Source organism: Channa argus, chromosome 14 (assembly GCF_033026475.1).
Source record: "Channa argus isolate prfri chromosome 14, Channa argus male v1.0, whole genome shotgun sequence".
NCBI classification, from domain to species: Eukaryota; Metazoa; Chordata; class Actinopteri; order Anabantiformes; family Channidae; genus Channa; species Channa argus.
This window is the reverse complement of record NC_090210.1, coordinates 13,563,737-13,575,546: the sequence shown is the minus strand read 5'-3', so window position 1 is coordinate 13,575,546 and position 11,810 is coordinate 13,563,737.

Here is an 11,810-nt window from a genome sequence, read left to right as displayed (position 1 = left end):
CAGGGGTGGTGGGACTGCGATCCTTGGTTCTGTACAGTACCTCATCCATGTGAGTTGCAGGGTCCTTTTAAGACTTGGTGAATATCAATTATGTGAAGCTTTCTGCATAACCTGTGCTGTAATGCATAAAGAACAAGAAATGTTTTTTCATTTGGTACATCAAAAGGAAAATTTACTTACTGTGACTTTTTAAATAAAGTTAATTGTTGCTATTGATTGTATAAAATTATAAATCTAGTTGTTTCCTCCTACAGTCCAAAAACATGCATGTTACGTTAACTGATTACTATAAATTGTCCGTATGTGTGAATGTGAGTGTGAATGGTTGTTTGTCTGTGTCCGTCTCTGTGTTAGCCCTAAGACAGACTGGAGGCCTGTCCAGGATGTATCCTTTCATTCTCCCAATTTAGTTTCATTTATTTTTCCAATCAAAAGTAACAATAACTAGGGTGTGATACAGTATCATGTAATCCAAGGTGCAACAATCTTGTTCAAAGTAATGTGTGCGCTAACGACAATAACTTGGATTAGCTTGACAAGAAGAGAAACATGGGTGGCAAGCTAAATAACACAGCTAATTAAAACAACCCCACATCAAGCAAACACACGACACAAAATGTAGCATTAATAGGTTGGTACTGGTGAACACAACGGCAGCCCTGCTTCTGTCTAGCATCCTTTTTACCTCAATTTGTTTTGATTGTGAGTTTGTTTTTTTTAGCTCTTGCCAACAAGTACAATTCATTCTGTTTCTCATCCTGGCTTCCTCAAATATTCTCTTCCACATTTGTGATGTTTATTGGCCATGCTAACAATAAAATTCATTGCATGGAGAAACCTTTTTTTTTTTTCAGTAAACGCAGCATCACCCCTGGGTAAAACCTGGCTAAAGCGCAATATAGCCGATAATATCTCCACACGTCTCCTGTTTTGCCAGCCTCCTCTTCAGCCCTTCATCTTTTATGGGCAGCTGCCTTTAATCTCACTGTTCTGAGCAAAACATGTAAAACATAAACAATAGCATGCAAAGTCATGGCGAGAAGATGAAAAAGTATTGCTCAAGAAAGTGCTTCCTGTAGCTGTCAATTAGACGTGAATATTCTGAGATTCTTATTTACAGAACTGCTTCTGCGCCAACATTTTCTTAGGACGTCTGACGTGAATGGGTTGAGATGTGGGTTCAACTCTGTTCTTCGGATCCATGACAGTGTAGCTCCTATTTGTTGGAGTGACCTGTGAATATAACAGCTGACGGATGGATTTACCATGATCTCAGTTGAAAGACTTGAAACATTCCTGTTGTAAAAATGATTGATTTTCGTTTGGGATTCATGTAATTTTTTTAAAATAAATAGTAGAAAGATCCTCACTAAGGGCATGGTGGGCATCAGTGGTAGAGCATTAGGTTGGGATGCACGGGTTTGAGTCCCACCCCACCAGGTTTGGCCCTGCCCACCCACCAAGGGCCACCCTTGTGCCAGTCCCGAGCCGGGATAAAATGGGAGGGTTGCGGCAGAAAGGGCATCCAGCAACAAAACTCATCAAATCCACTGATCTTTAGGAGACAGATGTTCACCACTTCATCACAACATCATTACATTGCAACTGTAACATACATTCAAGGTTTCTGCATTTGCACATTTAGTATAAACACTATACAGCACGCATTAGGCCACTTTTAATGGACAATACAGAAACATGTCTCTGGCTTAAGGTACCCTTCACATATTTCAACGTATTCTATAACTGTTACTCCGATTACTGTCTGGAGGTACAGGCATGCCGATATGTGAGAATGTGCAGGATGAGTGCCTCTGGCCCTGACCATGAAGATAGCAAAGAAAGCGATCGTGGTACATAGTTTAGCTAGAAAGGGAGTGAGAAATAACTGAAAGAGTAACTTGTAGTTCTTTGTTCATTTTGCTGAACCCTCTGTTATAAGTTAGGTGTTTTTTCTGTTCTAGTTTAGTATTTTATCCCAGTGTCTTTATGTACATTCATTTTCTGTCCTGTGTCCCCACTGCATTACCCCTCCTCGCCAAACCAGTTCTCCCCTGTCTGTCTCTGCTCCTTCCTGGTCTCCGCTCCTCAGCTGGGTTACTGGTTAACTCACCTGTTCCTGATCATCATTACCACCTGTTCTGTGTATTTAGGGTCCTATGTGTGTAAACGATGTGGGCTACATAGACAATTGGAAACGTTTTTGGGGAAAACCTAGGCTGATTAGGAGAGATGGCATCCATCCTACTTTAGATGGTGCAGCTTTCTTATCCAGAAATATGGCTGGTTTTATTAAACAACCAAAAGTATGACAATCCAGAGTTGAGCCTAGGATGCAGAGATCCAGTCCTACAAGCCTCTCTGCAGTGTCCTTACAACCGTCACCCCCCCACAACTCCAACATACCTATAGAGACTGTGTCTGTTCCCCGACCTAAAGTACATAAAGTAAATATGACAACAAGAGGAGTTAATCATAATAACCTAATAAAAGTTAAGACTACTCCTCTTACAGAACAAAACCCCAAAACTATTAAATGTGGATTATTAAATATCAGATCTCTCTCTTCTAAATCTCTGTTAGTAAATGACTTAATAAGTGATCATCAATTCGATTTATTCTGTCTCACTGAAACTTGGTTGCAGCAGGAAGAATATGTCAGTTTAAATGAGTCAACCCCCCCAAGTCATATTAATTACCATGTTCCTAGAAGCACAGGCCAAGGTGGAGGAGTTGCAGCAATCTTCCATTGTAGCTTATCAATAATTCCTAGACCTAAACATAGTTATAACTCATTTGAGAGTCTTACTCTTAGCCTTTCACACGCAAACTGGAAAACTCAAAAACCACTATTATTTGTTATCGTGTACCGTCCTCCAGTCCCTTATTCAGAGTTTTTGATTGAATTTTCTGATTTTCTATCTGATTTAGTGCTTAGTACAGATATAGTCATTATAGTGGGTGACTTTAACATCCATGTAGATGCTGACAGTAACTGCCTGAGCACTACGTTTAATTCATTATTAGATTCAATTGGTTTTTCCCAAAATGTAAATAAACCCACTCACTGTTTTAGTCACACGTTAGACCTTGTCCTTACGTATGGAATTGAAGTGGATAATTTAACCATATTTCCTCACGACTCTCTTCTGTCTGACCATTTTTTAATAACATTTGAATTTACAATAACAGACTATATAGCAGGTAGGGAAAAATTCCACTATAGCAGATGCTTAAGTGAAAAAGCTGTCAACAAATTTAAAGAAATTATTTCTTCATCATTTGCTTCACCATATGTTAATACAATGGAAAGTAGTCTCCTTAATGTTACTCCTGCACAAGTAGATTATCTTGTTGACAATTCTGCCGCCTCACTACGTACAATACTCGATAGTGTTGCCCCTCTAAAAAAGAAGGCAGTAAACCAGCAGAGGCGATCTCCATGGTATAGTTCACAAACACGCAACTTAAAACAGGAAACACGAAAGTTAGAAAGGAAGTGGCGTTCCAGAAAGTTAGAAGAATCTCATTTAGCCTGGAAAAATAGCTTAAAAATGTACAAAAAAGCTCTCAGTGATGCCAGAACAGCATATTATTCATCATTAATAGAAGAAAATAAGAACAACCCCCGGTTTCTGTTCAGCACTGTAGCCAGGCTGACTAAGAGCCGTAGTTCTGTTGAGCCTACTATTCCCTTAACTTTGAGCAGCAATGACTTCGAATGCTTCTTATGAATAAAATTGTAGCTATTAGAGAACGAATTCACCAGATCCTCCCCCCAAAAATTACAGATAGATCTTCATGTTCAACAGTGCTAGAGTCATCGATAAGGCCCCACTCCCTGTTAGACTGCTTTTTACCCATAGATCTCTCTGAGCTAACTTCAATTATTACCTCATCTAAACCAACAACCTGTCTGCTAGACCCTATTCCAACTAAGCTGCTCAAGGAAGCTTTACCCTTAATAGATACATTCATATTAGATATCATAAATCTATCTTTAGAAACAGGCTATGTACCACAGGCCTATAAGGTAGCTGTAATTAAACCATTACTTAAAAAACCCTGTCTTGACCCAGGTGTTTTAGCCAATTACAGACCAATATCTAATCTCCCCTTTATTTCTAAAATAATTGAAAAAGTAGTCGCAAAACAATTATGTGATCACCTTCATAGGAATAATTCGTATGAAGACATTCAGTCAGGATTTAGAGTTCATCATAGTACAGAAACAGCACTGGTAAAAGTCACCAACGATCTTCTCATGGCCTCAGATACTGGACTCATCTCTATACTTGTTCTGTTAGATCTTAGTGCTGCATTTGATACCATTGATCATAACATTTTATTACAGAGACTGGAACATGAAAATGGAATTACAGGAACTGCACTAGGTTGGTTTAAATCTTATCTATCTGATAGATTTCAATTTGTTCATGTTAATGATGAATCCTCCAAGCACACAAATATATGTCTCCTTTAGGCAACATTATTAGAAAACACTCCATAAATTTCCAATGTTATGCTGATGATACCCAGCTATATTTATCTATGGAACCAGATGAAAATAATCAGTTAATAAAGCTTCAAGCATGCCTACAAGACATCAAGGCCTGGATGTCCCACAATTTTTTACTTTTAAACTCAGACAAAACTGAAGTCATAGTATTTGGGCCCAAAAATCTCAGAGATATGATGTCCAACCATATTGTCACACTAGATGGCATAAGTCTGGCCTCCAGTACTACTGCAAGGAACCTTGGAGTTATTTTTGATCAGGATCTATCCTTTAACTCACATATAAAACAAATCTCTAGAACAGCCTTCTTCCACCTACGGAACATTGCCAAAATTAGGAGCATCCTGTCTCAAAGTGATGCCGAAAAACTGGTCCATGCATTTGTTACCTCTAAGTTGGACTACTGTAATTCCCTACTTTCAGGATGCCCCAGTAACTCCCTAAAGAGCCTGCAATTAATCCAAAATGCTGCAGCAAGAGTGCTGACTGGAACTAGCAAGAGAGATTCGCTCTCAGAATGCAGGCCTACTTGTGGTTCCCAGAATTTCCAAAAGTAGAATGGGAGGTAGAGCCTTTAGCTATCAAGCTCCTCTCCTGTGGAACCAGCTCCCAGTTCAGATTCGGGAAGCAGACACTCTCTCTACTTTTAAGTCTAGGCTTAAAACCTTCCTTTTTAATAAAGCATATAGTTAGTTATAGGTATGCTGCCATAGGCTTAGACTGCTGGGGGACCCACCCCCCAATGCACTGAGCTCCTTTCCTCCTCTTGACCATCTCTCCTCTCCTCTCATCCAGCAATTGTCACCACTGTATGTCATTAACTCTGTGTGTTCTCTCCCGTAGTTGTCTTTGTCCTCCTCTGTCCCCCTCTCTCTGTCCCTTTCTGCAGGTGTCCCCCGGCTTTGAAGCTGTGTGTCTTCCAGCGTGAAGGTACTGGTCCTACCAATCTGCCAGATGTTTTGTTGTTGCTTTTGTTGCTCTGTTCTTTTCTCTCTCCCCTTTCCACTCACCCCAACCGGTCGAGGCAGATGGCCGTCCACCCTGAGCCTGGTTCTGCTGGAGGTTTCTTCCGTTAAAGGGAGTTTTTCCTCTCCACTGTTGCCTATGGCTTGCTCCAGGGGGAATTGTTGGGTTCTCTTTATATATCTTTATATTCTTGACTTTATTCTATCATCTCAGGGCACTATTTATAAGTGCCCTGAGATGACTTTGTTGTGAATTGGCGCTATATAAATAAAGTTGAATTGAATTGAATTGAATTGTATTGTTTAGTTGCTAGTGTATCATTGTTCATCTCAACCCTTTCTCCCCATCTTACTCGTTTTTGTTAGTAGCTTCTGTATCTTCTAGTGAGTGACTTTTGTTTATAGATTTAACTCCCTCTTTTTCTGTTTATAGATTAGCTTCCTCCTTGAGTGATTTGTTTCTAGTATTAAGTTTGCCTGAGTATTAGGCATTTGTTTATTATAGTGTTCCCTCTTACTGTCTGTTGTGAGACTATTTATGTTCTATTATTATTTGTTTTCGGTTTTCCCCGGCACAAGTGTTGAGAAACTATTGTATACTAAAAACTCTTGTGAATAAAGTATATTTGAAACACATTTAACCAAATCTTCTTTGTTCTGCTATTCATCTCATTCTCTGCTTTTATCGTGGGTCATGATCATTAATTATGCTTCCCTTTGAGAGAGCAGAAATTTCATGGTGTCAATCAACTAACAATACAGATAAAACATTTGGATTTTTATTTTTAACTTTTGAAGCTCGTCTTAAGGTCTGACAAATTCAGAAGAAGAATCTCAAAACTAGATAAAGACTCAGTATGTTTTAAAAATACCTGATATTTTTTTTCCTTTTTATTATTTATTTTATCTTGCACTCTTGCACCCTCACTTTGACAGAAGAACCCAGAGATCTGACCACTGACCATGTGTGTAGTGGGTGAACCTCTCCTACCAGTTAAGCCACAGTTGCCTTAACATTAACCATTTATTTGAAATAACAATAGAAAAAATAGTCATTAATATTATATTAGTAGTATTTTGTGTACTTATTTTGTTTAACTGACAATGTTTAGAAATGTAAAACAGCAACAATTGAGATGACTTGTTCACAACTTCATAAATAAAGTTTAGGACCTTGAATCAGGACTTGCTGTTCTTGACATTGGACATAAGTTCAAGACTTTGAGCAGTCAGAAGTACTTCTGATCTATCTATCTAAAATACACCACGTGTATATATTCAATGTATGCCATTAAAGGGGAAGAAAAGGAAAGCTGATATGCTTTCATTTTGATACGTTTTGTTATTAGAGGCAAAATGTTTTGGTGTCATGGTTGACAAGCAGTTTTCTTACGGCCATATGTTGTTAAAATGCTGAATAGGGGAAAAAAAATAACATGCTGCGAAACTTGTAAATTAGTAATTTGACCCTGTCATTTGTTGGTCAGAGGTAATGAATGAGTTTGCCAAGTGAGGGAATAAATTATTTTCTTACTTTTATAAAGCTGTCCTATGTTACTGACTGTAAGACCTGCATTTCAGATCTGTCAGCCACAGTGCTGCTGTTGATTCAGTTATAATCACCTGCCTTATGAAAAGAACAGCTCGGCTTACCTCTGCCTCTCTCAGTGAAGGTCAACCAGTCTCTAACTTAGCATTTAAATATCTGTCTCCCGCTCACACCATCTCCAAATATGAATCATTTCTCTGAATGCATTTGCAATAATGTAATATCAAACCACGGAATGTGCGTTATTGATGACTTAGTCAAATGACCTACAGGTGCATGAGAATGAAGTCCACACACACACACACACACACACACACACACACACACACACACTTGCCAGCTGATTTCACCAATTCTACCTCATTAATTCAAACGGTCTGACTTTCCAAACATCATAAATCACTGCAAGACTAACAGTCCAACCCTTCTCACCTTTTCTCTCCCTCCCATTTTCTCTCAACCTTATCTTCCCCATCTCTCTCTCTTTGTCATCTATTCCCTCTTCAATCACGCACTCATTTGCTCTTTCGTCCCCTCGCTTCTTTGGGAGGTCCAGAAAGTTTGGAGTATGCAGTCTAAATAGTGCTCTGATGAATTGGCTGTCTTCCACGGGCCTGAAGATTAGCCCAAGGGCAAACCCACTCCTGTTTCCTGGGTGCCATGCTGAAGATGAATAACTGTTTATTAACCCAATGCAGAGTGACTGCTTCCCCAGCTCATTATGGCATAAGAAAAAAACAAAAACACAGGCAGCTCAAGCTGGCCAAGCACTCACAATCTTTGTCAACCTGTCTCTGTCACTCTTCCTGTCTCTCTCTGTGCCTCTCTTGCCTTCTCCAGCAGATAAACCAGCAGCCTGATGTAATGTGACAGTGTGCGTTTGGTTCTTGTTTGCTCCCTGACAACTTAGGAAATTGGCTTTTCATCTTACAAAAAAAAAACAAAAAACACTGCACTCTGTACATTAGAGGGCATTCATCTTATTATGAAGAGCTAAGGTTAATTTGAAGTTTATGCATCCGTTTTATGGCAACGTACAGATGGGGTGAGATTTACGTTTTTGCCATTTGCACCTTTACATATGTGATGCATTGTATGTGCACTGTGTAGGAAACAAGTCTACCAGGCTGGAGTTGAAGTTTAAATGTCCCATGTGGGTTTTTTTAACACCTGCCTTGTTTAGTTTGGATCTTCTGACTTGGTCTGATTCAAAATGGTGTGAAAGATGCCTTGGACCACAGCCCAGATGGAAGAACCAGAATTAGGTCTGAAAACTCTTTTTAGATGTTTCAGGTTTTAGAAGGATGGGGTGGCAGTTTAGTATCACTCCTAAACAGCAGAAGAAGATAAAAAGATACATTTAAAATTGAATCACAGGAGGTCCTGGGAGAGGAGGATTTTACTTTGGTCTGAGAGAAAAGTAAATGAAAAATTTGCACTTTTTCTTGATTAGTTTTTATCCAATAGAATGAGAGAAAGAAGGCATTTAGTTTGACCTCCTCGTGCTTTTACAGTAGCACATCTTGAATTATCATAATGCCTCTATGGTATTCAACTCTTGGCTCTGTGGAGGCCAGTACATGACTATCAATGCTTTATCAGACTTTTTTTTTCCCAATATAATTTCTTTTTTAAGTCAGGAGAAAGGGCATGATAAATGAAAACCTGTCTGTTCTTTTTAGCACTCACAATCCCATCAATTAGGAAATAGCAGCAGAAATGCAGACCCAAACCATGTCAGATCCTCCCCCTTGTTTCACTAAAGGCTGCAAGCACTCATTCTTCCACACTCTCCCACTCTTCTTTTCACATATCGTGGATGATCTGACCTGAAGGGTTCAAACTTCCATTTGTCACTCCAAAATCCTCTTTTCCAATGATCTTTCCTCTAATGATTGTGAGCTATTATCAAGATCTTTATTTGTCATTTGAACCAGGCCAGTAGATTAACCAGATTTACAGGCATGTTAAAACAGAGTAAACAGATGATTATTATTAAAATATTCCTGAGACAATTCTTTTCAGAATCCTACTTCAAATTGGGAGTAAAATAATAGACTGTTCACTCCACTGAATGTCACATTTTTGCTTTTTAGAATCAGAATGATTTTAGATGCTTTCCATTTTGATGAAAATACACCACAAGCTTGACGTCTATTAAATAAATGACAAATAGGTAGAGACACCAATTTGGCTGCAAAATGGAGCAGTCTTCCATCCATATTGTCAAAACAAGGAGATATGCCACAGGAAGTGAGTTTAACAAACAGTCAACCTTCACATTATTCACAATGTCAAATTTATTCCTCATAACAATAACTTGTATAGGATGATATGTGAATTTAAGATCACTACTACTAAAAAATAACTTGAAATAATTAACAATATCCTTAAGTTTACCTATAGATTTAAATAGGTCTAATAAGTGGGATTCCTTGTCATAATCTTATTTCGAGGTTTTGTTTCAGATCGGTTCAACTTAGGACCCGATTTCTTAGTTTGCCAAGTTTTCTAAGTCTATTGAAGTGGGCAATTGACATATTTGCGTTCTCTCTTTCCAGCATTAGGCGTTTGGTTTCACAATCAAGCCACGATGCATCTTCTCAAGGGATAGAAGTAATAACCAATTTTTGTTATAAATAACCCAAATGCAGCCACGAGGGGGCACAAGCCAGTGCCTTTTTGTGCCAGTCCCAAGTCTGAATAAATGCAGAGGGTTGTGTCAGGAAGGTCATCTGATGTAAAATGCCCAATTAAACATGCGAATCATGACTTCCACACCGAATCTGTTATAAATCACCCATAATAATATACATAGAAGAGACATTTCTACTGATACTTATTCACAGATTCTATCAAGATACAGTATGAAGGGACTGAGAGGCCCATACTGTAGAGTCTGCACACTACCACTGGCTTGTCATGAAGTGGGTGAAGCTGAACCCAGACAACTTCTAAATGACTTACAGCCACAAGAAAAGAATATTGGCCTTATCTGCAATTTCCTGGTGTCCTACATAAGTTGGTCGTGAAATATGATCTGATATTCACCAAATATCAACAAGCACTATATTTCTAAGCTGATATAACACAGTAATGATTGAACACACAAAGTGATGGAAACCTATTTCGAACTTTTCAATTGAACCTATAACAATTTATTCAAACATTATTATCCTCAACAGCAGAGTCTAATTGTCTCTCAGATGGAGCCAACCCTTTAAGATGATTTGTTAATAGCTGAGCCTGAATTTCCTGGGCTTATATCTGAAGCTACATACTGCATTTTCAAAGGAGCTAGAAAAACATATTTCGCTGCAAATACTGGTTTGAATCCCAGATGAATAAAACAAACTAAAAACTGATAAAATAATATGTCTATATCTGTATATCAAATTTTTTTTAACTAATCTAATCATATTTCAGGATGCTTATTTCACCTCTGTCTGGCTACTCTCAAAGTTCTTTTCTCTTTTCCCTGACAGTGTCTAAGAAATCTTTAATTATGTAAACACTGGTGACTGTCAGTTTTCAGGCAGAACAAAAGGTTTACCTGTGTATTTAAAATGTTGCGTTTACCACAGTCTGCCTGGGTCTTCCACGATCTTTATAGGCTGACTATGAACACGTTCAGTCTCAATGCTGTCATGTTTTCAAGTGTCTGTCTTTTATCTAATTAGATATTATTTCTTACAAGGCAGTTTTTATGTTAAGTCATTGCACTTGTTTCAAGCATTTATGTCTTTGAATACCCGTCTATTATTGTAACAGTCTACCCTGTTCAGGGTCACAGGATGCTGGAGTCTATCTCAGGGCCAACGCAGCGAGATACACACAGTCAATTCACAGACCTTGTGGACGCGGGAGAAGCCCAAAGTCCAGGCGATTAACCCCAATCCCCTCCCGGTCATCAGGTACCCCGCTGGCATTATAAGCTGGCCAAAGAGGAGTTGAAGGACACTGACATCAAGGAAGCTCCTTATAATGCATGGAGGGTTTCACCCCAAATCCAGCATACCAAGACTGTACACTAAGTGGAAGGAAGGAGGCAGATGATTAGTTAGCTTCACAGCCACTATCTAGGATGAAACAACCAAGAGCCATGAATACATCAGGAAGATGGACCCATGTGATGAGGTGCCTAGTGAATACCTCAGGCAGCAGAAACCCGAGGAGCAAGGGAAAGAGGAGCAGGAATCCTCATGGATCATTCTCATCCTCCAACTCCTGCATGGTATGGACCACCGTCAGATAGAAGTGGCTGATATCGAAAAATCCTACCAGTGGGCAAAGCTGAACTGAAAGACAGCACAGAGCCACTAATCCTAGCAGCACAGGAAAAGGCTCTAAGTAAAAGATCAATAGAGGCTGGAGTCTACCATATGAGACAGGACTCCAGGTGGTGATTGTGATTGTGCAAAGATGCCTCTAAGACAATCCAGCATATAACAGCATGGTGAAGATGCTAGAAGGCAGGGCATACATGCAACGCCATAACCAAGTTATGAAGTATATGGTTATGATGTAAAGAAACATCTGTGCCAAGTACGGACTGGAAGTCCCAAAGTCAAAATGGGACACACCTCCAAAGGTGGTTGAGAATAACTGAGCTGAGATCCTGTGGGACTTCCAGATACAGACTGACAATGGTAATGACCAACCAACAGAACATAGTAGTTATGGACAAACAGAAGAACAAGGCCGTAATGATAGATGTATCAATTTTACGTTATAGCACTTTTTCATTATAACCAATTCCAATGTTCTCAACTAATTC